Raw genomic sequence first — 25,091 nt, forward strand, 5'->3', positions numbered from 1 at the left:
TTCATGCATATGGTAGTTGCTGGTGTTCTTGTGGAGCAGCAAGTCCTGGAAATACTGGCTGACGCGAGTGGTGGTGCAAGCATACTGCAGGTACAAACCTCAAATACTATAAATGATTCTCTCCATGATGTGTTGGACCTGTCTCCTGAAAGGAAATGTTTGTCTTTTTAGAGTGGGAATCTTTGTTGCAAATCAACTGTGTAAAGCAAGACCAGTCTGAATCTTTGTAGCTGACACCATACTTGTGACTGGGGAATTGTTTTGTTTAGGTGTTTTGGTTTTGTTTTTTGGGTTTTTTTTGTTAAACAAACTACCTGGAAAAATCTCAGAAACTATTTGGTCCAAGTGCTGGTGGAAGCATGAAGTTGAGTGTGTTCTCTTCTTGAATTTGGGAAAGTATTGTTGACAATTTCCTTCTTGTGTGTGAGTTGCATTAAATGATGATGACAAACTTATAATTACGTTGTTTACTGGGCACTATTTGCATAAATATTAGGTGTCAATTTGTGAGTGGAGGAGGGAAGATCCTTGTCAAGAAAAAAGGACTTGAGGCAGGTCAAGGAAGAAGGGAAATTTTTCTTACAAAACTAAGATTTTTCCCTAGGAGTACATATCAGTATTTTGCACAAATCTCTTAAAAAGCCATATTCTGTGTTCAGTCTGTGTAAAATCTTGCTTGCATCAGTAGATGATCTCTTCAACCCTGAAGAGGTGGAAAAAGGGCCTGGTTTCTTGGGAAGAGTACAGGAACATTGCCAGAGCATTCAGAGGTGCAACCAGGAAGGCTAAAGCCCTTTTAGATATAAACCTAGCCAGGAAAGTTAAGGAAAAGAAGAAGATTTTTTTCAGGTACATCAGCAGCAAAAGGAAGATTAGGGGGAATGTGAGCCCACTGCTGAACACAGAGGGTGCACTGGTGACAGAGGATGCAGAGAAGGCCAAACTACTGAATGCTGCCTTTGCTTCAGTCTTTACAGCCAAGGCTGGCTCTCAGGAAGCTCAGTCCAGCAAGGATAGTAGGATTGCCCAGACAGTGGAGGACTTGTCCTGGGTGGAAGAGTAAGAGATTAAAGACTTGGGCAAGCTTAACACTCCTAAGTCAAGGGGATCTGATGGGATGCATCCTAGAGTGCTGTGGGAGCTGACTGATGTGGTTGCTCCCTGGAGCAGTCACAGGGGTCCTATTTGGAATGTGGATGGCTTTCCGGTCAAGGCTGGAAATAGTCACCAGGACTTTGGCATACCTGTGCTATTCTGAGTTTGTTCAGATCTCTGTGGAGAAATAACTGAATGTATTTTGATACCTGTGGTCCACAGTAATGTCAATGGCTGATTGAGTGCTGTATGATGTAAATTTTACTGAACTAGGTAGGTGGACATGAACAGTGTGTGTATTTGATAACTTCAGCATTCTTCAAAAACATGGTCATATGGATGAGTGCTGATAAACAGATGCTACAGTTCTTGAATATTCAATTCCAGCTAAATGTCATATTGTGTTTTGGGATATCAGCATAGGATTAATTTCTGTATGTGCAGTCTTAAATATGGTGTGAGTTTGACTTTCTCCCAATGCAAAGCTAGTAGCTGAACATGTGATCTCTGCTGGCTGGACATAAAGGCCTTTTTGTGCTTTCAAAAAGAGAATTTAATAACTTCATTCCTGTTTTACAATGTCCACAAACTTACTGTTTGGATTAGTAGTAAAAATGTATTTATAAGTATTCGATTAGTTATTAGAGGAGATATTTGATTAAAATTCTGTCCAAAGTAATCTTAATTTTCTCATATTGTGAGTTTCATAGATTCACATATTGTCTAGGAAAGTGAAATTTCTTTGCCACTTATGTTAATCCCAAGAGGCAATGTTTAGAGATGAGATGCATGAAATTATTTGATAACTTTTCTGCCCTTTGTGTTAGTCATGCCTTTGCATTCTCCAACCTCTCAATTACTCTTAAAGAGCCAAAGATTTTAAAGCTAATAAAAAGAACAATCCTTCTGTTGTATATAGGTTCAGAAGCTGGTGTGTCTGTGTACTGGTCCACTAAACCTAGTTTAGTTTGTGCCTGTGAGTATTTAGTAATTAGCCTTCCCAGCATTGACTTTCCTGTTGGCATGAGTGCTTTGACGTATAGTCTCATGAGCTCTGTCGTTACTGAAGTTGAGACTGAATGCACGTTTGTGCTTGTTAACAAAACTCATGAAGTCAACCTTAAGAACTGGTAGAAGCATTTGAGTACATCTAAATATCATTCTTTTCAAAGAAGTGCTAAGAGACAGGAAGGGGATGAGCTGACTTTTCCGCTGGGAAGCTGCCTTAGGACAACTTATTGTACAGAGCCATTGTTTGTGTGAGCACAGAACTGCAAAGGCTTTTTGCAGGGTTTCTCAAGTATGACTGGATTTTGCAACTTGATGAATTGGCTTATTAGAGGGAAGACTTTTACTCCGATTATTTTAATTTCAGTAGTGAGACAATATCTTAATGAGGGCAAAAACTTCTGCCTCTCAATCAGCATCCTATGGCTATATATTGCCCTTGCCTTCCCCCAAGAAGGTGCTTGCTTGCTTCTAGTTCTTCAGTGAGAGTTACACTACACGTGGTGTGTCTTGTAGCTTGCATTAAAGGGCCACATCCACTGATTCCCTCTGGGATTCAAGTAGAAGCATGCATCAGAAACATAGATGTGCTTACATCGTGCTTAGATAAGAGCTGACCTTTGAGTTTTTCTGGCATGATGGCATTCCAGAATCGGTATCTGGTCAAGAACACACTTGGAAGTATTTGTACTCTTTGGTCCCACATGATCTTGACTGTAGAGCAGTGTATCCCTGAGGAATTGCATCTTTCTAGTAGCACTAGGGTTCTGTCAGAACTTGGTTGGTCCTTTTTAAAGCACTCATAGAGGTGCTGCTGTCATTCAGTTGCATAACCAGACCATTGTGTAATGCATAATCAAAGCAGGGAGGTAATTGTTACACTTTTGTTGTGAAGCCCTGCCAGCTTCTAGGGGGAGGAAGACACTGGGAATCAACTTTGAGCCTGGGAAGAGAGGAGGGATGGGGGGAAGATGGTCTGAAAGGTCTGGTTGCACTTTTATCATTCATCCTACTCTGTATTGTTTTCAGTTGGATATTTCAGTTTGTTATGTTTTGGTTGATGGTGGGTTAAATTAAGTTTTGTTTTCTTCTCTAAGTTGAGTAGTGTTGTTTTGCACAGGACCATAAGTGGCAATTGAGCCTTCCCTGGCCTTTCAGAGTTCCAATGGCCCTTGGTACTTATGGTTGATGGTGGTCCTTTGTTCCTAAATGGACCAAAACCATGACAGATACCTGGTGAGTGGTAAGCAGTTTAGTCTTTGCAATCCTCAACTTTGGTTTGTGTACCATCAAAAATTTTCAGGAAAGGTAGAGAAAACAAATACTTAAGTGGAATTTCTCTCTGAGTTTAGATCTTTTACCTGGAATGTCACTGTTTTGATGGCAGTTACATCAAGCTTTTGAGAGAGAATTCCAGTTTCTAGCAACTTCTCACATCATCTTTTACCAGGATCAGGTGGTACCTACATTGGTATTCAGTTGTGGTTGTTGAGTATGACCATGATGCCTAAACATACATCAGTGATCCCAATTTACTGATGGGAAATCTGAGCACCTTCTGCTCTCTGTTGCAGTGAATCATTTCATAGGCTTGGAGCCCATATGTTTTTGACTCTTCCCTGTGCTGTGTGACATAGTGCTGCCTGGATTACAGAATTGCTGGACTCGGAGTAGTAAACTTGGTGGATGAGGAAGAGGTTAAATACTTATTGGGCAAGCTTAACACTCCTAAGTCAATGGGACCTGATGGGATGTATCTAAGTGCTGAGGGAACTGGCTGATGTGGTTGCTAAGCCACTCTCCATCATTTTCAAACAATCATGGAGGACAGGTGAGGTGCCTGAGGACTGGAGAAAGGCCAATGTCACTCCAGTCTGCAAAAAGGGCAGGAAGGATGACCCAGGAAACTACAGGCCAGTCAGCCTCACCTCCATCCCTGGAAAAGTGATGGAACAACTCATCCTGAATGTTGTTACTAAACATGAAGGAAAAGATGGTTATGAGTCATAGAATGGTAGGGTTGGAAGGGACCTCCAGAGATCATCTAGTCCAACCCCCCTGCAGAAGCAGGTCCACCTAGATCAGGTCACATAGGAACGTGTCCAGGCAGGTCTTGAAGACCTTCAAGGAAGGAGACTCCACACCCTCCCTGGGCAGCCTGTGCCACTGCTCCATCACCCTCACAGCGAAATAGTTTTTCCTTATATTTAAACGGAACTTTTTGTGTTTCAGCTTCATCCCATTACCCCTTGTCCTATTACTAGCTACTATAGAAAACAGGGATGCCCCAACCTCCTGACACCCACCATTTAGATATTTGTAAATATTAATGAGATTCCTCCCCTCAGTCTCCTCTTTTCTAGACTAAACAGCCCCAGTTCCTGCAGCCTTTCCTCATAAGGAAAATCATACAATTATAGAATGCTAGGGCTTGGAATGCTTCAGTCCCCTGATCATCTTGGTGGCCCTGCGCTGGACTGTCTCCAGAAGTTCTCTGTCCCTCTTGAGCTGTGGAGCCCAGAACTGGACACAGGACTCCAGATGAGGCCTCACTAGGGCAGAGTAGAGGGATAGCAGAACCTCCCTTGACCTGCTGACTATGCTCTTCTTGATGCATCCCAAGATGCCATTGACCTTCTTGGAGGGAGTCCAAGAACATGGATTCACCAAGGGGAAATCCTGTTTGACCAACCTGATAGCCTTCTATAGATTCAAAGTCAGAGCTTCCAAAGCTTTCTAACATTCCTCACTGAGAGTGGGAAGTTAGGTGTGGCTGGGTAAGGATTCTGAAATAAAGACTCAGTAACAACAGAGTTGTTATTTAGCAGGTATTCTTTTATGCAGTGTTGGATGCACATTCTTGCTGCTTATGTGGGGTCTTTAGCTAAATGCAAACAAATCTCAGCTTCACCAGTTCTCTTGGTATAATGCAGGGGAGTCTGCTCCAGCACATTTCCTCCTCTCTTCCTTCGCTGACCTTGGAGTCCGCATGATTGTTTCTCTCTCTCTCTCCCCACTCCTTGCACCATCACCAGCCAGAGAAGAAGAATGGACAGAAGGAAGAAACAGGAAGAAGCCTCTTCTTCCAGCTGCTTCTTAAAAAGTGATTGTGGAGGTGCCCAATTGGCTCAGTCTCAGAAGTGGGTCTGGCTCAGAGCTGGGGAGAGTTTCGAGCACCTACTAAAGGGAGTCATCTTTATAGGCCCTTACCAAAAAAGGCTGTCATGTCAAACCATGACGATCGTGAATATCTGCTGGTCTTATCCTGAGCATTCTCTTTCTTGACAATACTTCGTTTGACAGAGTCCTATGGCCTTGGGAAGCATTAACAGTCTTAAGAAAAATTAACTGTAGGAAGGTCCTGAGGCCTTGAGAAACATTAGCAGTGTTTTGGACATCACTTTTTCTATTGTACCTAGTGACAGGACAAGGGGTAATGGAAAAAAGCTGGAACACAAAAAGTTCCGTTTAAACATAAGGAAAAACTATTTTGCTGTTCAGACGAGGGAGCCCTGGCCCAGGCTGCCCAGGGAGGATGTTGAGTCGTCTTCTTTGGAGGTTTTCAAGACCTGCATAGTTGTAGTTGGTGCATCAATTGACTGAGAAAAAGGATTTAGAAATTCAATTTTATTTCCTCTTGAGTTTACTTTTCAAGCAAGAGCATAATAAGGAAGTCTATCTCAAGAGATATTGAATAACATTTCTTGAATCTGTGATTTCACGGAGCTCTAATACAATGGCAAGTCCCACACTGTGAGGACTAAGGAAGCTTTTTATGCTGGTCTTAAACACATTTCACTTAATGCAGAGCAATCCTAAAAGTTTGTATCTACTCTTTATGACTTTCTGCTTGGCTTTTTGTGGTTTTTTTCTTATTCTTGACTTATAGCTGTGCTTGTAGTTACTGATGACAGCACAGTGCTTAACTTTCTATTTTCCAACTATTTATGAAAACTTGTATATGTCATACTTGAATTGGTTGTTGTCCATGTGCTGCTCAGCAGTGATTTTGTTGGTCGAGATGTCCCTCACTTGGATGAGTGGACAGTGAGGTGGATTGAGAGCTGTCTGAATGACAGAGCCCAGAGGGTGGTGATCAGTGGCACAGAATCGAGGTCTATTGGAGGCCTGTGGCCAGTGGAGTTCCAAAGGGATCAGTTCTGGGGCCAGTCTTGTTCAAAATATTCATCGACCACCTGGATGAGGGGACAGAGTGTACCCTCAGCAAGTTCCCTGATGACACCAAACTGGGAGGACTGGCTGATTCCCCAGAAGGCTGTGCTGCCATTCAGCGGGATCTCGAGTGTCTTGAGAGTAGGGCAGAGAGGAACCTCATGAGGTTCAACAAGGACAAGTGCAGAGTCCTGCATCTGGGAAGGAACAACCCTATGCACCAGGACAGGCTGGGGGTGACCTGCTGGAGAGCAGCTCTGCAGAGAGAGAGACCTGGGAGTCCTTCTTGACACAAATAGTTCCATTTCAACATAAGGTAAAACTATTTCGCTGTGAGGGTGACGGAGCAGTGGAACAGGCTGCCCAGGGAGGGTGTGGAGTCTCCTTCCTTGGACATCTTCAAGATTCACCTGGACATGTTCCTGTGCGACCTGATCTAGGTGGACCTGCTTCTGCAGGGATGTTGGACTAGATGGTCTCTAAAAGGTCCCTTCCAACCCTACTGTTCTATGATTCTGTGAACAAGATAACCAAGGATGTTGTGGATTAAGACAAGGGCAGGGAGGACTCGCTGCTAATTATGGTTCCGGGCAAAACAGACTCCACTGCTCAACCTACAAGAAACAGAACAGAACAAAAAGCAAAAAGGGAGCAGGATGATGAGAAAATTACAACCAGCACTTTAAGCTCTCCCTCTCCCATCCCTCCTTTCTTCCCGGGCCCAGCTCAATGCTCCCGATATCTCTACCTCCTCCCCCCTCAATGGCTCAGGGGGGCAGGGAGTGGGGGATGTGGTCAGTCTCTCACAGATGGGCTCTGCTGCTTCTCTCTTTTCAGATGAGGACGACTCCTGACATTCTTCTCCTGCTCAGATATGGGGTCCCTCTCAAGGGACACAGTCTTTAACGAACTTCTCTGGTGTGGGTTATTCCCAACAGCTATGACTTCTGCTCACAAAGTCCTCCAGCGTGGGATGACTCTGCAGCCAGCAACATTCCAGGCACCTTCCCACAGGCACCTTCCGGGCAATGCTGTCTTCCCACAAGACACGACCTGCTCAGGACATAGTCACTGCCCCTGACTTGGGATCTTTAAGGAAGTGCAAACAAATCTCTGCTTAACCAGTCCTCTCCACAGGATGCAGGGGATTCTCTGCTCCAGCACACCACCTCCTGTCTTCACTCACTGACTTTAGGATTCTCATGGTCGCTTTTCTCTCCTCCAACTCCTTCCACCTCCACCAGTCAGAAAAGAAGCAAGAAATCACAGAATCAGGGGGGTTGTGGAGTCTCCTTCCTTGGAGGTCTTCAAGACCTGCCTGGACATGTTCCTATGTGACCTGATCTAGGTGAACCTGCTTCTGCAAGGGGATTGGACTAGATGATCTCTAAAGGTCCCTTCCAACCCCTACCATTCTATGATTCTAAGTGATTGTGGAGGTGCCCATTTGGCTCAGCCCCAGAAATGGGTCTGACTCCGAGCTGAGGAGAGTTTCAAGCAACTTCTTACAGGAGCCATCTTTACAGCCCCTTCCACATAACCAGAAACTGCTCTACGCAAAACCATGATATTTGGTTATAGTATACGTTTTATAGATATAATGAATGTCTCACAAGTTGTTTCTGAATTGATCTGCATGCAGACCTTGCTGTAGCATGGAAGGGAGGTTAGATGTTTTTGGTGTAAGTACTCATGTTGCGACCCACAGAATTGAATTCGGCCAGTGTTGACTTTCATATGAGAGAGAGTTTGATGCATTGATTTAAATTTATCTTTCTGGACTGAAGTAATCACAATTGTTTTAGGGAGAGCAGATGGGAACCAGCCCTTGGTTCACGTATCTGAAGAATAATGATGGAGTTGGGTGCTGTGGCATAGGAAAGCATTTGAATTTGGCATATGACTTGTTGAATGCGGACAAAACATCTTTCTCACAGATGCCTCTAGGGCTCTAGTAGGGCTTTGGGTTGTTCTGTTCTTAGTCAGATCTTCTCTGCCTGTTTCTTTTGCTGTGAGACTGTGCTAGACTGGTGTATGAAAGATGATGCAGAGGACTGTAAATTGTTTGGTGTCTGACACTACCAATAAACTTTGCTTTGTCTCTGCAGCCCTTATCCAACAGGGCAATGGGTAAGAATGGGCTGTAGCTCAGTTTTTTTTGTTTGTTTGTTTGTTTTTTTTTTTTATTTCAAGGTGATGTTTTGGATAGGGTTGCATAAATACTTACTTTGCATTGGAAAGAGCCTGACAGAGCATCTGAAGCAGCAGAAAAAAAAAAAATTGTGAACTGGCATGATAAACCTAGTTTGGTGAACTTGTCTGTTTTTTCTACAGTCTCATGTGAAATTGAAATTAGCATTTGAGCAAGGAAAAGGGGCCCCATTTAGGGCTGATCTTTGTTATTGAAGTCTCATGTACCGCTGTGGGGGTTGAAGAAGAGACTTTAGTATTGCATTACACCAGCATCTGTAAGCAGCTACAGTTAAAGCCATGGTTTTTTTTTTGTTATTCTGACATAAGATAAAAAATAACTATATGGCTATGATAAAAACTGAAGCAACAGCAAACATGGACTTCCTTAAAGAGTACCAGCCTTCAACTTTATGCCAAAACACACTCGTTCCAGCAGTTGTAGGTAGCTGGTTATTATGTCCAAGCAGGGAGGTTGTCATGGTGATGTATTTAAAGCTCTTCTGCTAGTTGTAAGCAGTCAGGTTAGTGCAGATGAACAACTTGACAGATGGTTGTTTCCTTCCTAGCGCTCATGCGCAGCCATGATGTCTTTAACTGCAAAATGGCATGTTCCCTGTGATAGTGGTGGCAGAATTCGGCTGACACATCTTGTGACTTCACTTCTGAAGCAGATTAATTTGTTCTGTCTTATGAATGAGCATAAGCATGCTCTTTCAAGAACTGTTTAATTCTTGAAGGTATGTAGCCCACTTTAAAGACTTACAGCTCCCTTTATCTGTTAAATATGTGCATCCTTACTGTGCAAAATACATAATTTAGTTGTTTCTTGCTTATGTAGTGAAATGGTCAGGGGAAGTGGGAGGAAGGGATAGTTTTGGACACAGATCTCACTGCAGTTTCAGGTGTTTCCTTGCAGCACACAGTACAGCACGGAGTTTGCCAGGTAGTAAAACAACACTCAAAACTTCTTAAAAACTGCTTCCCAACAGGGTGAACTTGTGAAATTTTACTTCATTTGTCAGCTTACTTAACAAAATAAACAGTAAATTAAAGCAATGCAAAAAAACCCAAACCCACCTCCCTCTCAATGGTGACCTTTTTTTATTGGACTCAAAACATTTGGTCATCAAATAACCAAAAGAGGGAGATAAGGAGAATCAGGGTACTTATGCAGCAAAGCTTTAAGCTTTTGTATTTGTGACATTTTAGCAGTTTCCATAGTAACACATAATGATGTTGTGAGACGTGTCCTCCCTTATTTGTATAAGGGAGGACTTGAAAATATTAGTGGAAAGCAATGTGAATCAAAGTGAAGTCTAATTGTATTTTCCATTTGAAGAAAAAAAAAAAGATGCTAGGCAGAGGAAAGTGATTTGAGCCACTGTCTGTAGTGAACCACAATCTGTAGATTGAACTTGTCTTGGCCAGCAAACAGAAAACAAGAGAACCTCACTCACATTGGGAATGTTTGCCATAAAGTCTGTTTTTCTCTGATGCTACAGATAAAGCTTTCAAAATGCTCTGCTGTCATTCATTTTCCAGGTCCAGGTAAAAAATATTTTCTCAGAAATACTTTTCATCCCAGCCTATGTGCAATTGGAGCTCATCTTCTCTTTCTATGATATTTGGTTAAATGTACCCTGTTTGCTTTCATGGGGGTCTCTGTAAACTTGCTGGAGTTAAAAATTGTCTGTCTCCATTTATAAGCCTTTGTAGCAGAGTAGCTGGTACAACTTTATAGGCACTCTACATTTAGTGAATTCTCTGGTGGCTCCTACTTAATGACTGGTATTGAGTTTTTGCTGTTTCAGGGCTGGTGATGTTATATTGCATTATCAATTCTAGTTCACTCTTGAGTAAGAAGCAAAGGGTTTTTATGGAGATATAATAGGCAGAAATCACTAAAAGAATGGTTTCTTGGAGAAGAGGGATTTTAGAGAGGAAAGTTTGTATGCACATATTTAAGTGAGTGTAAGCCTGACTTGTGGGTTAGCAACCGTGCACCTAGCTCCATATTTCCACCCAGTTAAGTGAACAAAGGCTGCAGAGGCCAGTATCACAAAATCACAGAATCTTAAGGGTTGGAAGGGACCTGGAGAGATCCTCTCGTCCACCCCCTCTGCCAGAACAGGCCACCTAGAGTAGGTCACACAGGAACTCGTCCAGGTGGGTTTTGAATGTCACCAGAGAAGTAGACTCCACAACCCATCTGGGCAGCCTGTTCCAGTGCTCCCTCACCCTCACAGTGAAGAAACTTATCCTTGTGTTTCTTTGGAACCTCTTATGTTCCAGGTTGTACCTCTTGCCCTTGTCCTGTCATTGGCCATCACTGAGAGGAATCTGGCTCCATCCTCTTGACACCTGCCCTTTACATATTTGTAAACATGAATGAGGTCACCCCTCAGTCTCCTCTTCTCCAAGCTAAAGAGCTCCAGCTCCCTCAGCCTTTCATCACAAGGGAGATGCTCCACTCCATCATCTTTGTGGCCCTATGCTGAACTCTTTCCAGCAGCTCCCTGTCCCTCTTGAACTGAGGGGCCCAGAACTGGATACAGTATTCCAGATGAGACCTCAGGAGGGCAAAGTATGTTACTGTGGTTTAGATGACTTTGCAATTAAATCACTTGTGGGAACCTGGCAAGAAATTCCTACTTTCCTGGTTACACTAAACATTAGTTCATGAATGTCTCGCTTCTGTGCACTTATCTATGTTTTTCTGTTATCAAGTTAGATATTTAATCTTTCTATTACTAAGTTAGGTATTTTAAGTCTTCTGAGCTTTTGGATTTGCCCTGATGATAGCTTGTAGCTGGGAAGTGGCTGTGAGCTGGTCCCCATGATGGTTAGTGCCCTCTGGATACAGCTGACTGCTGGCTGGAGGTTACAGGTTATTCCTTGTCAGACTCTGTGTGGCCATTTTATGATTTTCCTCTCATAACTGTGAAGCTTGAGTGTAGTGACAGCCAGTTCTGCCCTGCCCTTGTCTTCTGTCTGCATCAAAAGCTGACTAGTAGTTAACAAGTTTCTTCTGCCCATTTAACTTTGGAGAGGACACTTTAATCACTCATAGGAGCAGTGTGTGCCCGTGGAAGTCAGTTCTCTGTTAGGCTGACTAAAGATATGTTGCATTGCAGACACAGATACCAAATGATAAATAAACTCAGTGCTTTGCATTCTGGCTTGTTTTTTGAATTGCTTCTGAATTCTAGATGACAAAAGTACTGTGTACTGCTGTTGCCCACAGTGACTGGCCTTAAAAGTGCTTGGGAAGGAGATGAATGTGTTCAGATGTGGGTGCAGATGCTAGTGGCCTGTTGGTGCCTTTTCCTGTAACCTCTTAAAAAGGTATGTTCCAACAGCTCAGCAGCTGAGACACTATTCTTGTTCACTTGCAGCCTTTCTGCCCATTGCCAGTACTGTTTTGCCCTGGGGTCTGTGGGTGTCAGCACAGAAGAAAGCAGAGTACCCCTCTGCATCCACACATGGAGCAGAGCAGGGCAGATCCAGAGGTGAGAGCTGAGCAAGAGATGGATGGCTTTGAAGGTGTTTCAGTGCTCAGTGATCTTGGCTTGACATGGCTTTTGCAGCTTCTGACAAAGTTTAACTCCTGTGACCCCAATTCCTGATCTGGGTAGTCTGATGTGAAGAGGTAATGGCTGTCCATATTCCTAGTGGCTTTTTTCTCTGCTAGAGGCTCATATCCCAGTGGCCAAGGGCAGAATATTTCTGTTCAGCAACCATTACTATTCCTAGGCTTGACAGTAGCATGAATAAATTTGCAGCAGCTAAATCTGCCTATTTTTGTTTGAATTAGAGCTGTTCTCCATGTGACTTCTGCTATTCCAGTGCTGGCTATTTTTTTTAAAGAGACAATTAGCCTTCTGTGGATCTGCATTTTGAATGCAGAACACTTGCAGGGCTCTTGCTCCATGTATGCAATGTTTTGTGGTATTGACTTTTTACTGTCTCAGACTAAAACAAGAAAAGGATTCTCTGTCTGCTTCTATGTTGTAGGTATCTCTCTTGCCGTTTGTAGAAATATCTGATAGTCAAGGGGAAGATGCTCTTTATGCTGAGACAGCAAAAAAGAATTAAGTAACAACCACATTAGTAATTGTTTCAAGGCATTCACCACTTTTCCTATGTCAAGGCAGATTAAATTGTTACAGAGCATTTTTAAAGTATTTTTTGTCATAATATATGTGTCATCTAATGACTTCTCCAAGGTCTGTTGTTCACATATTGGTTAAGCCTTGCTGTTTTAAATAAAATAAATCTGAGTAGTAGCTGCTTAAAATTCATCAGTGTGATGATTCATATTGTTCCTAAGGACAACTTTCCATGTTCAGCCTTTGCTCACTCCATCCCTCTCTCCCTGCCTCTGGAAATGGGCAAGAAGCCCAAAACAACTCTTGACTATTTAAACCTATTTTTAATAAGTGATACTTGTAAAAAAAGTATCTGGACCAGGGACACCCCCCACTCCCCCCCCCCCCCCCCCCCCCCGTGACCCATGGAGAGAATTAGAGACCCTATGTCAGAGGGGATGAGAGTTGGAGATCTTATGTCAGAGGGGGTGAGTGGTTTGGACCCCGACCTGAAAGAAACAGAGTTGAGCTGCAGTGGCCCATGCAGGACATCAGGAAAGAACTGACTGCAGCCCCCATTCCTTCCCTTCCTCCTCCCCCTTCCCCCCCCAGGCTTCTAGGGGGAGGAGAACTGGGATCATGACTTTGAGCCTGGGAAGAGAGGAGGGGTGGGGGAAAAATGGTCAGAAAGGTCTGGTTGCACTTTTATCATTCACCCTACTCTGTATTGTTTTCAGTTGGATATTTCAGTTTGTTATGTTTTGGTTGGTGGTGTGTTAAATTAAGTTTTGTTTTCTTCCCTAAATTCAGTAGTGTTTTGCACAGGACCGTAAGTGGCAATTGAGCCTTCCCTGGCCTTTCAGAGTTCCAATGGCCCTTGGTACTTATGGTTGATGATGGTCCTTTGTTCCTAGATGGGCCTAAACAATGACACCTTCCCACAACATAAAAAAAATGATAGGAGAAATCTCTGTGGTGTTCAGCAATGCAACTCCTAGAGAGGATAAGATGTAAAAAAACTTTTGTGGCGTTTTCGTTTTTTTCTTCATTGTCATGTTTGTGAAGGCTTTGATCATAAAAGCTTTTTGGAATTTACATGTGATGCTTGGAGCAAGCAACGACTGCAAGGCTTCAGATAGAGGAGGTAACTTTCACAGTCTCTTATAGCAGTAAGGAAGTGGTCTCCACTAAAGAGTATCTGTTGTTGTAGCCAAGTGTTACTCTATGACTCTGCCATCCTCTCTTTATTGTTTTACTCTGATGTTGGGATATTCCTCAAAATCCCTTTCATCTAGTTCTTGTAAGCTTGTTAACAACCATGTGCATCCAGAGCACTTGGCTACTTTAAATGTTTGCCTTATATAACTAAAAACTTTTTTCTCCCCTCCTTTTGAAGCTTTCTAGTAAGATTGCCCCCCCTTCCTCCCCCCAGGTATTTGAATTTCTCAACTAGTCAAACTAGTACATAATCTTCCTGTTCTGGTGCTTGCTGTGTAGTCTTACTGGAAAAATATTTGTTTTCACTTTAAATTTATTAGGCCTGGGAGAAAACTGTAATCTTCCTTCCACTTTGAGAGACTGAAAACAAAATTTCCAAGAATATCTACCTGGGGAAACCTTTCTCCCTTTTCTTTTTTTTAAAATCTTTCTTTTTTTTTCTCCTCTAGTCCTATAGAGGTTGACTGGAGTTTTAAAGTGAGTTAGAGGCTTATCACCCAGCAATTAGGGATTTTGTTCAGAGGAGAAATCCTGGGATATGTGTGTGTGTGTGCCTGTCTTTGCTGTCCTTGAGAACTGCTGACCTAGTACAAAGGAGAATATTAACTGAAGTAATGGAACTGTCCTGTGTTTGTTTCCCTTAATTTCTGAGAGTAACTTGTCTAAAAGCATCTTGCTTTATTTGTTTAGCTGATGATAAAGGAAGAGATGAGAGATAAAGGTGAGATAAAGGAAGTCCTGAAAATTTGTGATTATTTAATTAATTGTGGTTTATGCTATTGTTTGTCACAATGCAGTTGAGCAAATAGGTAGCACCTCTCATCTGCTATGAAGAACAGCAGCTGCTTGACTTCCTCAAGGATTAATCATCTTCATCTTCCCTCGGAGTTTTTGACACGTTAGGGTTGAAAGCTGAACAGAACATTGTTGATTCTGGCTTCACAAAATTGTCTTGGAGAATGTAACCATGCAAAAAATTTTGTTTAGATGTGTAAGAAACAAAACAATTTTTCTTGCGAAAGACTCAGGTCAGACTCGGCAGTGAAGCACTTTTATTAAGCGTTCTTGCAAGAGCGGGTGTCCTAGCTATCAGGCACACCTGATAGATACAATATCTTATCACCCATTCCCCCACAGTCCTAAGATTTAAGACTAGTTAACATTACAAACAAACATCTCCATATCCTACTTCAGTCTCAAATGTTTGTGTTAAATTCTTTACTTCAGTTATAGTTACAATCTTTGGGTCATTTGGTGGGTCCCATGGTTTTATTTTAGGTAATTTAGTAGGACTTGCAATCCTTTGGCTCAGTCCCCTCTTTGATTTCCACACTACAATCCTGAATCTGCCAATGGGATCTGTTCCACTTAAATCTGCTCCAAGTCCATACGTTCTATTAACTAGCCAATCAGCTTCTTTGACAGTGAACATGATGGGATTACATTCTAAATTGTTACAGTTAGGAATACTACTTTGTCCCACTCCAGTGGTCATGATGCTTTCCCTTGGATTTCCAACAAACAATAGCCCGTAATTACAATGATCCCCCTCATTTTCAACAATTAATGACGTTTCTGCTACTACCACCTCATCAGTTAGTAACATTAATGAGTGTCCTTGTTTCCATTAGATTCTTATTGCCTCTTTAGTTTAAGACACAAGGGGTTTGTAGTCTGACATAAGGGCCACTGTCCATCCTCGAGTGGAGAGTCCATTAGTCCTCTGAGTCTGATGTAATGAGTCCAGTCTTTTTTTTTAGCTGTTCTTACTGCTGTCCCAGTGGTCAGTAACACCTGGAACAGGCCTTCCCATTTGGGTTGCAGTTTGGTTTCTTTTCAGGACTTGATCAAGATCTGCACTTCAGGCTGCACGGTGTGTACTGCAAACTTGAGAGGTGGTATTTGGGCCATAAGCCCTTTTTCCTGGGGAAAGACAAAATGACAACCCCAGTATCTAATTCTTTTAATAAATATCTTTGGTTTAAAGGGCCTTAGGCCAAGTTCTCTCCTTCCTAGGGGTTATTTCCTCAGGACCCTTTGTTTGTTTGTTTTCTTACAAATCACACATCATTCACAAATCTGTTTGGCCACTGTATACATTCCTACACATACATATTTTCTTAAAGCTAAATCACATATTGCTTGCATTCCCTAGTGACTTCCTTGATGTAAAGTAGCTGTTATTTCCCTCATAGCTTGTTCATTTAACATTTCTTTTCCATCTGGGAGAATCCACCTCCCCTCTCTCTCAATGTCTTTCAACTCTCTTAATGTTTCTTTCTCTTTTTCTGTGAACACAGGAGTTGCCTTTGGTGCAGGTACCTGGGGGTGAGATTATACATACTAACAATCTCATGGCTTAATGTTGCCTCTTTGGCTGCTTCATAAGCCAGTCTGTTTCCTCTGGCCCTAAAAGAATTCCCTTTTTGATGCCCATTCACGTGGACCACTGCAATCGCATTTGGAAGTGATAAATTCTTTAATACCTGTTTAATTAATTCTCCATGTACTAATACTTTTCACTTGCTATTGAGTAAACCTCTTCTCATGCCTTTCCAAAAGTTTATACCACTTCAGAGGCATACCTTGAATCAGCATAAAATGTTCCTTCTTTTCCTTCTCACAGTTGTAAGGTTCTGTTTAAAGCATATACTTTGTATGTCTGGGCTGACCAGGTATTTGATAATTGCCCTGCTTCCTTTGTCTCTTGACTCATTCCTTCAAAAATTGCATAGCCATTATGCCTTTTGCCTTGAATTACTCTCAAGGCCTGTATGTAAAGGTATTTCTTTCAATTCAGGTCATACCTGACACTCTATTATATCTTAACAATTGTGTTCAAAGTTTTCACATTTCATGGCTCCCTTCTATAGGGAAGTGGATGGATTAAGGCATGGGCTGGTAGTCAAGATTAAAGTTCAGATTTTTCTAAAAGTTTGGGTGGTTTTTTTTTTTTTTTTTTTACATTGTCTTTTATATCAATACTCTAGAATGGGTTAGCCACCTTTCAGCTTTTCAAGTTAAAATAGTTTTCACTTATTGGGAGGTATTTATTACTAATATCACTCCGAACTTTAATTTTCTGCTTTCTTCTACTAAGAGGGCAGTGGCAGCTTTTGCCTGTACACATTCTGGCCATCCCCTCAATATGGGATCCAGAAGTTTGTATATATATGTGCCATTCACCCCCCCATTCTTGAGTTAACACTCCCTTATCTACTGTGACAAACAAAACAACGGGTTTACCTAAGGATGGCAGTGCTAACACAGGAGTGGCGACTACACTTTGTTTTGATTCCTGGATTAGCTTTTCTTCTCCTTCTGTACAAGTTAAAACATTTGTCTCTTCATTTAGCAATTTTGAATCTAACCCATTTGTTTTCTGTGCATAACAGTTTACCCACAGAGGGCCATAGTCAGTTAATCACAAACATTTTCTTAATTCCTTTTTGTTTATTTATTGGCAAGAAGGGCAATTCCACAACTCCCTTTATTCTCTCTGGATTCATTCTGTGTTTCCCTTCACAAATAAAATGTTCAAAATATCTAACTTCCTTTTTGACAGATTGCAATTTGGATTTTGATACTTCTTGCTCTCCTAAAAAGTTTAATAATCAACAAAAAAAATCTGTGGCTTCTTTTACCTCATTGTTCTCTTTGCCCGAAATTTAAAAGTCATCAATATACTGAAGTAAAATAACATCAGAAGGACTCTCAGATTTATTTGTTCTTATATTCTTTCTTAATCTTAATAACATCAATTTAAACATAAGGAAAGAAAATCTCTCTCCTTTAACTCCCGAGAGTTTTATTTGTTGATAACATTGCCCCATAGGGTATAAAGTTTAATGAGATTCTGGCAGTTCCCATGCCAACCAAGAGGACCACCTCTTCTTCCTGGGATCCCACCTTGATCCTATCAAGGGCTCCCAATGGGACTTCTAATTACAAAACTCCAGACCTCCTGTCGTGGTTTAGGCCCATCAGGGAACAAAGACCACGATTAGCCCCGAGTACCGAAGAGGCTGAGAATTGCTCAAGGGCAGGGAGAGCTTAGTTGCCGCTTAAGGTTCAGGACAAAACAGACCAGGCCACTCGGTTTGGGGAAGAAAACAGAAAAATAATTTAATGCAACATCAACTAAAACATACCCCCAAAAACCCAAAACATAACCAAAATGAAACAACACAGAGTAATACATCAATGAAGAGTCCAACCAGCCTTTTTAAGAACACCTTCTTGCCACATCTCCCCTCTTCCCGGGCTCAGAGCCCTGATCCCGGAGTTTTTACCTTGCCCCCCCCCCCCCCCGGAACGGTTCGGGGGGCAGGCAGTGGGGGGTTTCAGTTAGTCTGTTCCCGATAGCTTCTGCCATTTGTCCCTCCTCAGGATGGGTGAACTCCACACCAGTCCTCCCTGCGAGTCCATGGGGTAACTCACACACACGGCAGCCCTGCACGGGCTGCTCCGACGCGCACTTATTCCAAAGGCTGCAGCTCCTCTCTGCCTCTCGTGTGGGGCTGCTCTGCGACGTGCAGGCTCTCCAACACGGCCTGGGCCATGGCCGTCTCCCCACAGAGTCCCTCGCCCGTCCGGGCTCACTCACATGGAGCTGCTGGTAACTCTCGGTCCTGCCATGGATCTCCATAGGTTGCAGGGGCACGGCTTGTATTCTCGCCACGACTTGCAGAGGGATCTCTGGTCTATTGCTTCTCCTTCCTTCCTCCTTCTCTGGCTGAAGGGTCCGCGTGGTCGCCTCCATCTTGTATCACTCTTACACCTCCTGACTCGCATTCCGCATTCCCGTCCCCTAAATAGTGCTGGCAGAGGCGCCAGATTGGCCCAGCCGGGCCGGAGGTGGGTGTGAACCCAGGAGCCAGGGGAGGGGGAGAGTCCGCAAACTCTTTACCGGGTCTTCACTGCAACCCGCTCCCCCTGTTACTAAGCCAAAAGCTGCTCCTTGCTAAACCAGAACACCTCCCCATTCAGTATCTTCAAAAGCCAGTAATGACACCACCTTTTCTTTTTCCTTCGACTTGGGGCATTCTGTCTCAAAGTGCCCCGCTCCCCCACACTTAAAACATCCCGCCGGGGAAGAAACAATCTACATTGCCTGCCCAGGCTGTCCTTTACCTTCCCCCAACACTTCTTCCCCTGGCTTCTTTCGTGCCTCTTATTTTGTTCCATGCAATACACTCCTATCTTCCTTCAGATTCCAATCACACACATCAAATTTGCAACCATTATCCGACAAACTCTATCCATTCGCTCAACTTCCATAATCCCAGTCTAAAGTCACTCTGAGGCTAAATTAAAATTTCATCCCACATTCCTGTGAATTATCTTTTCTTTCTCTTCAAACAAAATAAGTTTCACATACATTTTAACATCAACTTTAGATTATATCCTGAACATCAAAAAAAAAAATAACACACACTGACTTCCTCACACACACATAGTATATCAAGGGGTTAAAACCTTCCACAAAAACTCACTCACTGATTGCAAAACATTTTACCCAAACACACTCCTCTACATACAGTGCAGAGACCGGCTCTGCAGGCACCTTTAGTTAAGAGCACACACAATTGCTGCAGCTTAAATTTTTCATTTTTCCTCTAATGTTTATAGTATACAACCTGAACTGCAGCCTTTTTGCCATCTTTACAGCAAACAATTTGTTTTGATGTTGCGATATTACAATTTGACATTACAAATCACATTGTCATTCTATATGAGTGTTTTGATAACACCTTCTCCTTTTGTTGGAGCTGGTTTCACTATGCTGTTAACAAAATCAATTCCCGTCTTCCCCAGCCCACAAGTTCCTTTTCTTTTTCAATAGACAATCTTAATTTTTCTTTTTGTTCCTCATTCGGGAATGTTAAGGTGAACTGATACGTTTAGTTTATAAAACAATCCTCTCTGTGACACTACATTTATTTTGTCAAATGACAGGGACAATGAGAAAGACACAGACACCAACAAAAAGACCAGTCCCACTTTACTGTCTATGGCAAAATGACACAGAAAACAAGACAATGCATTCAGCCACCACAAAAAGCCCACTACACTCTGGACGACGACAACAACAACAAACACCAAAACAAAATGACACACATAATCATTTATATATTATGCAGGTTTTCAGGTGAGCTCACTCAATGTCAATAATTGGATGCTTGGAGGCAACAAAATCTAAGATCCACAAGCACTCATGCTGCCAAAACTTGTTTCCTCATCTCTTTAGACCACATAAAACAACAGTACTGTATCCTGAGTACCCGACATGTTTTCTCAGCTTCCAACATCCTCCCAACGGACTATCTGGAGGAATGTTCCCGGGACCCTTTTCCTCGTCCCTTTTATTTCCTCAGGCCTGGCACTTCTATTTCCCATTCTGACTTCCCGAGACCTTTACTGTCACTCTGTGCTTTCGCTTCGTCCTTCTCTGGTTGTTTTCCTCGCGGAACAACAGAACCACGGATCCGGACTCCGCACTCACTTCGCACCTGTGGTACGTCTCAAGCACACACATGAACACAGAAAGTCTCTCAGAATGCCTTAACCATCCAAGTAATACTTAATAGTCAATTTTCTTACCCTGGATACTCGACCACCAAAGTAATACTTAATAGTAAATTTTCTTACCTTGGCCCGTGCACAGTTTCCTGGTCGATATGATCGTGCCTCCTATTCCTATCCTTCCCCCCTGTGGTTCACTGGGTCTGCCTTCAAAACTTGGTCTCAGGATCCGGTCAGTCTCTTCTGGAACCCCTGTCGATGATCCACGAGACCGTTGAAATCAACGGGACGCGTCTTCCTGTCCTTCAGCGACAGAGGTCCCCCAGGAAGACGACTTCATATCCCGGACGAGCCCCCATCTGTGAGGAACAAAACGAGCTTTCTCGCAAAAGACTCAGGTCAGACTCTGCGGTGAAGCACTTTTATTAAGCGTTCTTGCAAGAGCGGGTGTCCTAGCTAGCAAGCACACCTGATAGATACTTTTTATTCCCTATCTTGGCCGCAAGGTCCCTCCCTCGTTTCCCCCCCCCGCAGTCCTAAGATTTAAAACTCTAGTTAACATTACAAACAGATAACAGTCTTAAGGTCAGTCAACTGGTTAACATTAGACAGAAATAGATAAAGGTAAAAATTCTTTGTCTTAATTTTTTTTCTCTATTCCTGCAAAAACAACATCAATATTTCTTACAGATGCACCCCTTTTAAAATAATTGTAATTGCCTGTTAGCTTAATGCTGTTTTGCCGCGAAGTTTTCGGCTCTTGGCCTGAAAAACCCAGGCTCGAAGCCTGAAAAACCAGCTCCAAGCCTACTTCATGCGGCGATCAACCCAGGGTCCGATTCTCAGCTGGGTGGGAAGAAATCAGTCCTACTCAATGTGAGTGATAGCAGAAATCTTCTTTTTATTGAGAGCAGGCTCTAACTTATATACCCAGCAGCTTCAAAGCTAGCTCAGCAACAGCAGCTAATAGATTACATTCTCATGTTCATCCTGCTTGCGGTTTCTGCAATAAGCAAGCTCCCTCACATTTTCCCATCTTGTTTTTCTCTGAAGTTGTTTTCCACCTTGAGCTGTTAGCTCGTTAGCTGAAAACAGCCCGACCTTGAAGGAGCAGAAAGCGGCCTGCTGTCTGCGCTGACTACGTGACAGCAACTACTTTAACCATGGCTCTGACTCTGGTCTTGATTGTGCATTAAATTCATATAACTAGAGCTCAGGCTGCCTTGCCCCAACAGGCCTAACATTATACCCTGGGGTCCATGTCCATGCTCCCTCATTTTTTCTTCACACTGGTTGCCATCACTTTTAAAGTCCTGGCATTTATTGCAGGAGATTGCATGATCATTTCAGAAGGACTGTTTCCTTTTGCAGCAAGGTCTGTCTTTCTTTTTAGGTGCAAACATCTCATCCTCTCCAGTACTCACGGTGAACTTTTTTGCCTTCTGAGCAAGATGACACTACTCAAGTACAATGGCTGTGTTGTGGTTCTGGTTCTTACCACAGCTCATTCCAGCTATGCTAATGGAAAAAAAAAAAAAAGTTATATTTCTTCCAAAGCTGGGAATTCTCTAGGTCTGGTGGAAGTGAAGATGCATAATAGTTTGGCTGTTCAGTCTGCTTGGCCCTTCAGACCTTTTGAGACTATGTAGGAATTGACTTGCAGTGATGGCTCTTTTTCTGATACAATTATTTTTGTTGTTAAATACTTGGCTTCAAAGTTTTTGAATGCATTTGAAAGTGTTTTACACTGTCCTTGGGCATGTGCAAATAACGTTTACATGAGTCAGAAGATGTGTAGTGTCCTAAAGGAGCAAAGTCTGAGGTTCATCCCAGTATAATTTGAGGTGATGGTAAATGATCCTGTTGATAGCATGATCGTGCATCACACCTTGGGTTGTTGAATCTACTATCAGCCTCACAACATTGTTCACAGTAGATTTTAGAAATCTCAGTAAATTGAGTATCTGTATTCTGTTCTTTGCTTTGTGTGAACCTTTTAAAGTTTTATCAAGCATTAAGGTCTGGAAAATGACTTAGTACTACAAGCTATTTTCATTTGCTATTTTCGTTTGTTACTTATGGATTGCTTGACTGAAAGTTGCCACAGCACAATTTTTGGGATACTCTTGTCCTGACATCTAGACATGTGAATGTGACATGCTTTGCTGTTGCTTGTAACTATAAAAAATGAAAAAAACAAAAACAACCCAACTAACTAGTATCCACTTTAGAAAAGCATAATTCCTGGAAAGTAGTGACTGTAACGTAAGTAATGCTCCCTTCAGCCCCCTCCCTTCTCCCCCAAAAGCATAAGAAAATGCTCCTGAAGTAAACACATCTTTGATAAAAATCTCCTAATGAGATAGATCTTGTGGATTTTTGAGTATTTTTTTGGGGTTTTTTTTTTGAGAAACTGAGAAGGACTGGGGTAATGATGGAATCTTGTTTTTATTCTTGTACATCTAAAAATAGCCTGTCTTCTAGAAGAATCTATTATTGCAAATTGGAGCCTGATACTAAATAATATACTGTTGATTGCAAAGGATCCACTTTAAAGAAACAGACAAATATTCATCTTTTCTCCCTTTCCAGCTCTTTATTAACTTTCTAGGTATTTGTTGTAGGCTTCACAGAGGATGTAAATAAAGTTAGTATGAGCAGAGGGTTATTTAAAAAATGTGGTACTGGAACTGTAGGGGAGTTTGCTCAGAAGGTGGAAATTGACTTGCTTTTCTCTACCTTTTTTTTTTCTTGTCTTATGCTTGGTGTCTTGACATGAAGTAAGCATTATCTGGTCCCTTTGAGAAGTCCTAAGTAGAGGCTGTGTCTTGTCTGAACCTGACTGAAATGGTTGAGGAAAATCTATCCAAGAAAAATAAATTTCTGCTGGAGCAGCCAACACTGTGTGACATGAACTTTCAGAGGGATGGGGGTGGTATCAATTGAGTATTCTGCTTTGACACTGGGAAATATGAGTGAAATGAGAGGATAATGACCTTTTTTCTTACCTATACAGTTATGATATATCCCTCTCTTTTACACTAAAATAATTCAGTTCTAGGTATTTTCTCACCAGTTCTTGTTCCTGTGGCATCTCTTTCCACAATTTATCCTGTATTTTCTAATCTTCTGTAGCTGTTACAGAGGAGCATCTCCTTTCCCTTCCACTCTGCCGACTGTAGACCCAGGTCTCTGTCAAGTCTGGTGCTGGGGATCATCACTTATGTTGCGATGCAGACGCTTGCCCACAAGGGAGTGTATCACCCAAAGCTCTGGCAGGGAGATTAATCTCATAGAGCTGCTGTTGGGTTCCTGAGACTGTAAAAACTCGATGGGGTTGTGAGTTTGAAGAGGTACAGTTTAGAGAGTTGTTTTTGTTTACGGAGTGAGAAGAGCTGAAAAACATCCCTAGGGTGACAAAGAGGATACTTCCCTTGGACTATCCTATCCTCTCCCCAAGTAGTGTGAGTTCATTTTTTTCTAGCTTTTCTGTGCTTGCCTCTTCCTCCTCATCCAGCCCCTTGCTCCTCATGGTGTGATTTAGGAGCTCCCCTCTTAGCAATATCAACAGGGAGGAGTCATGTAGCAGTGGCAAACCTGTCATGTCTGCTTGATACAAACCTGCATTGTCCTTGTAAGAAACAAAGGAGCTTTCTCAGGAAAGACTCAGGTCAGACTCTGCAGTGAAGCACTCTTATTAAGCATTCTTGCAAGAGCAGGGTGTCCTAGCTAGCAGGCACACCTGATAGATACAGTATTCAGCTTTTTATTCCCTATCCTGTCTTTCCCTTGTTTCCCCATTGATTAGGTACTCCAAGGCTTACAACTTCCTGAAGCACCTACAATCCCCTCAGGGCATTCACGATCTTGTCACCCATACCCATCTTACAGTTGCAGAATGAGATGATGAACCTTTCTGTATCTAAACGCAATTAGATTAGTACTGTATTCTGTGTAGTGCTTTTATAAAGAATCAGAAGCATTTTGCTCTTTTGCAGCATTGTGTTAATCATTAGCAACTTACCTTGCTGAAGACCTGTGGCCATGGGAAGATGTGTAAACAGGCTAACAAAAAGCTGAGACATGCTGAAGGGTAACTCAAGGATAAGAAACAGACTGTGGAAACTCTGAGTCAGAGAAATAGATGTGATTGCTAGTACATACAGTAGCCCAATCTGATTGTTGTAAAGTAAAAATTATCTGTTTTTCTTTCACATGTTGACGTACAATCCTTTTTTACCTGTTTGTTTTTTAAACTGTAGGGAATTGTGAATGACTTCTATGAATTCATAGTGAGTAGTGAAAGCCTTGAAAGATGTCTAAGCATTTTGGAGTGTGTATATACACGTGTGTGTGGTATAGAACAAACTTTTTAAAAAGAAACCTCTATGTTTACTTGTATTCCAGCAGTTTGCTTTTGAGGCCCTTCATTGACTGTGAGGGAGAAATCTGAAGTGTATATTTTTCAATGTAATTAGAATATAATTTTAATAAATGAGTTTTAGGAAGAGCAGGAAGTGAGGTACAGGTTAATAGGTAAAAGCAAGGCTGTTTTGAGAATCTGAACATAAGATCTTGATGTGCATGACAAGTTACAGCCAATTCACCAAAAATGCCACCTGTTTTATTTTTTCAAATATAGAACTCAGTCTCGCTCAGGTTATGTCAGCATTTCTATTGCAGAGGGGGAGTTAGGCTGGACTGTGTAACTCTGTTCCTATAACTACTTCTGTATGCTTCAAAAGTATAAAAATGTAAGTAGGAGGATCTGTTCTTTGTGGTAGGTTTCAC

General features: G+C 42.2%; 1 protein-coding gene across 4 annotated transcripts in view; it reads left to right on the top strand.

Annotated features, from left to right (window-relative positions):
• The window catches only part of LOC133628388 (KAT8 regulatory NSL complex subunit 1-like), a 152,116-nt gene that overhangs the window by 29,171 nt on the left and 97,854 nt on the right, over positions 1-25,091 (top strand). The window lies entirely within an intron of this gene.

Source organism: Colius striatus, chromosome W (assembly GCF_028858725.1).
Source record: "Colius striatus isolate bColStr4 chromosome W, bColStr4.1.hap1, whole genome shotgun sequence".
Classification (NCBI taxonomy): domain Eukaryota; kingdom Metazoa; phylum Chordata; class Aves; order Coliiformes; family Coliidae; genus Colius; species Colius striatus.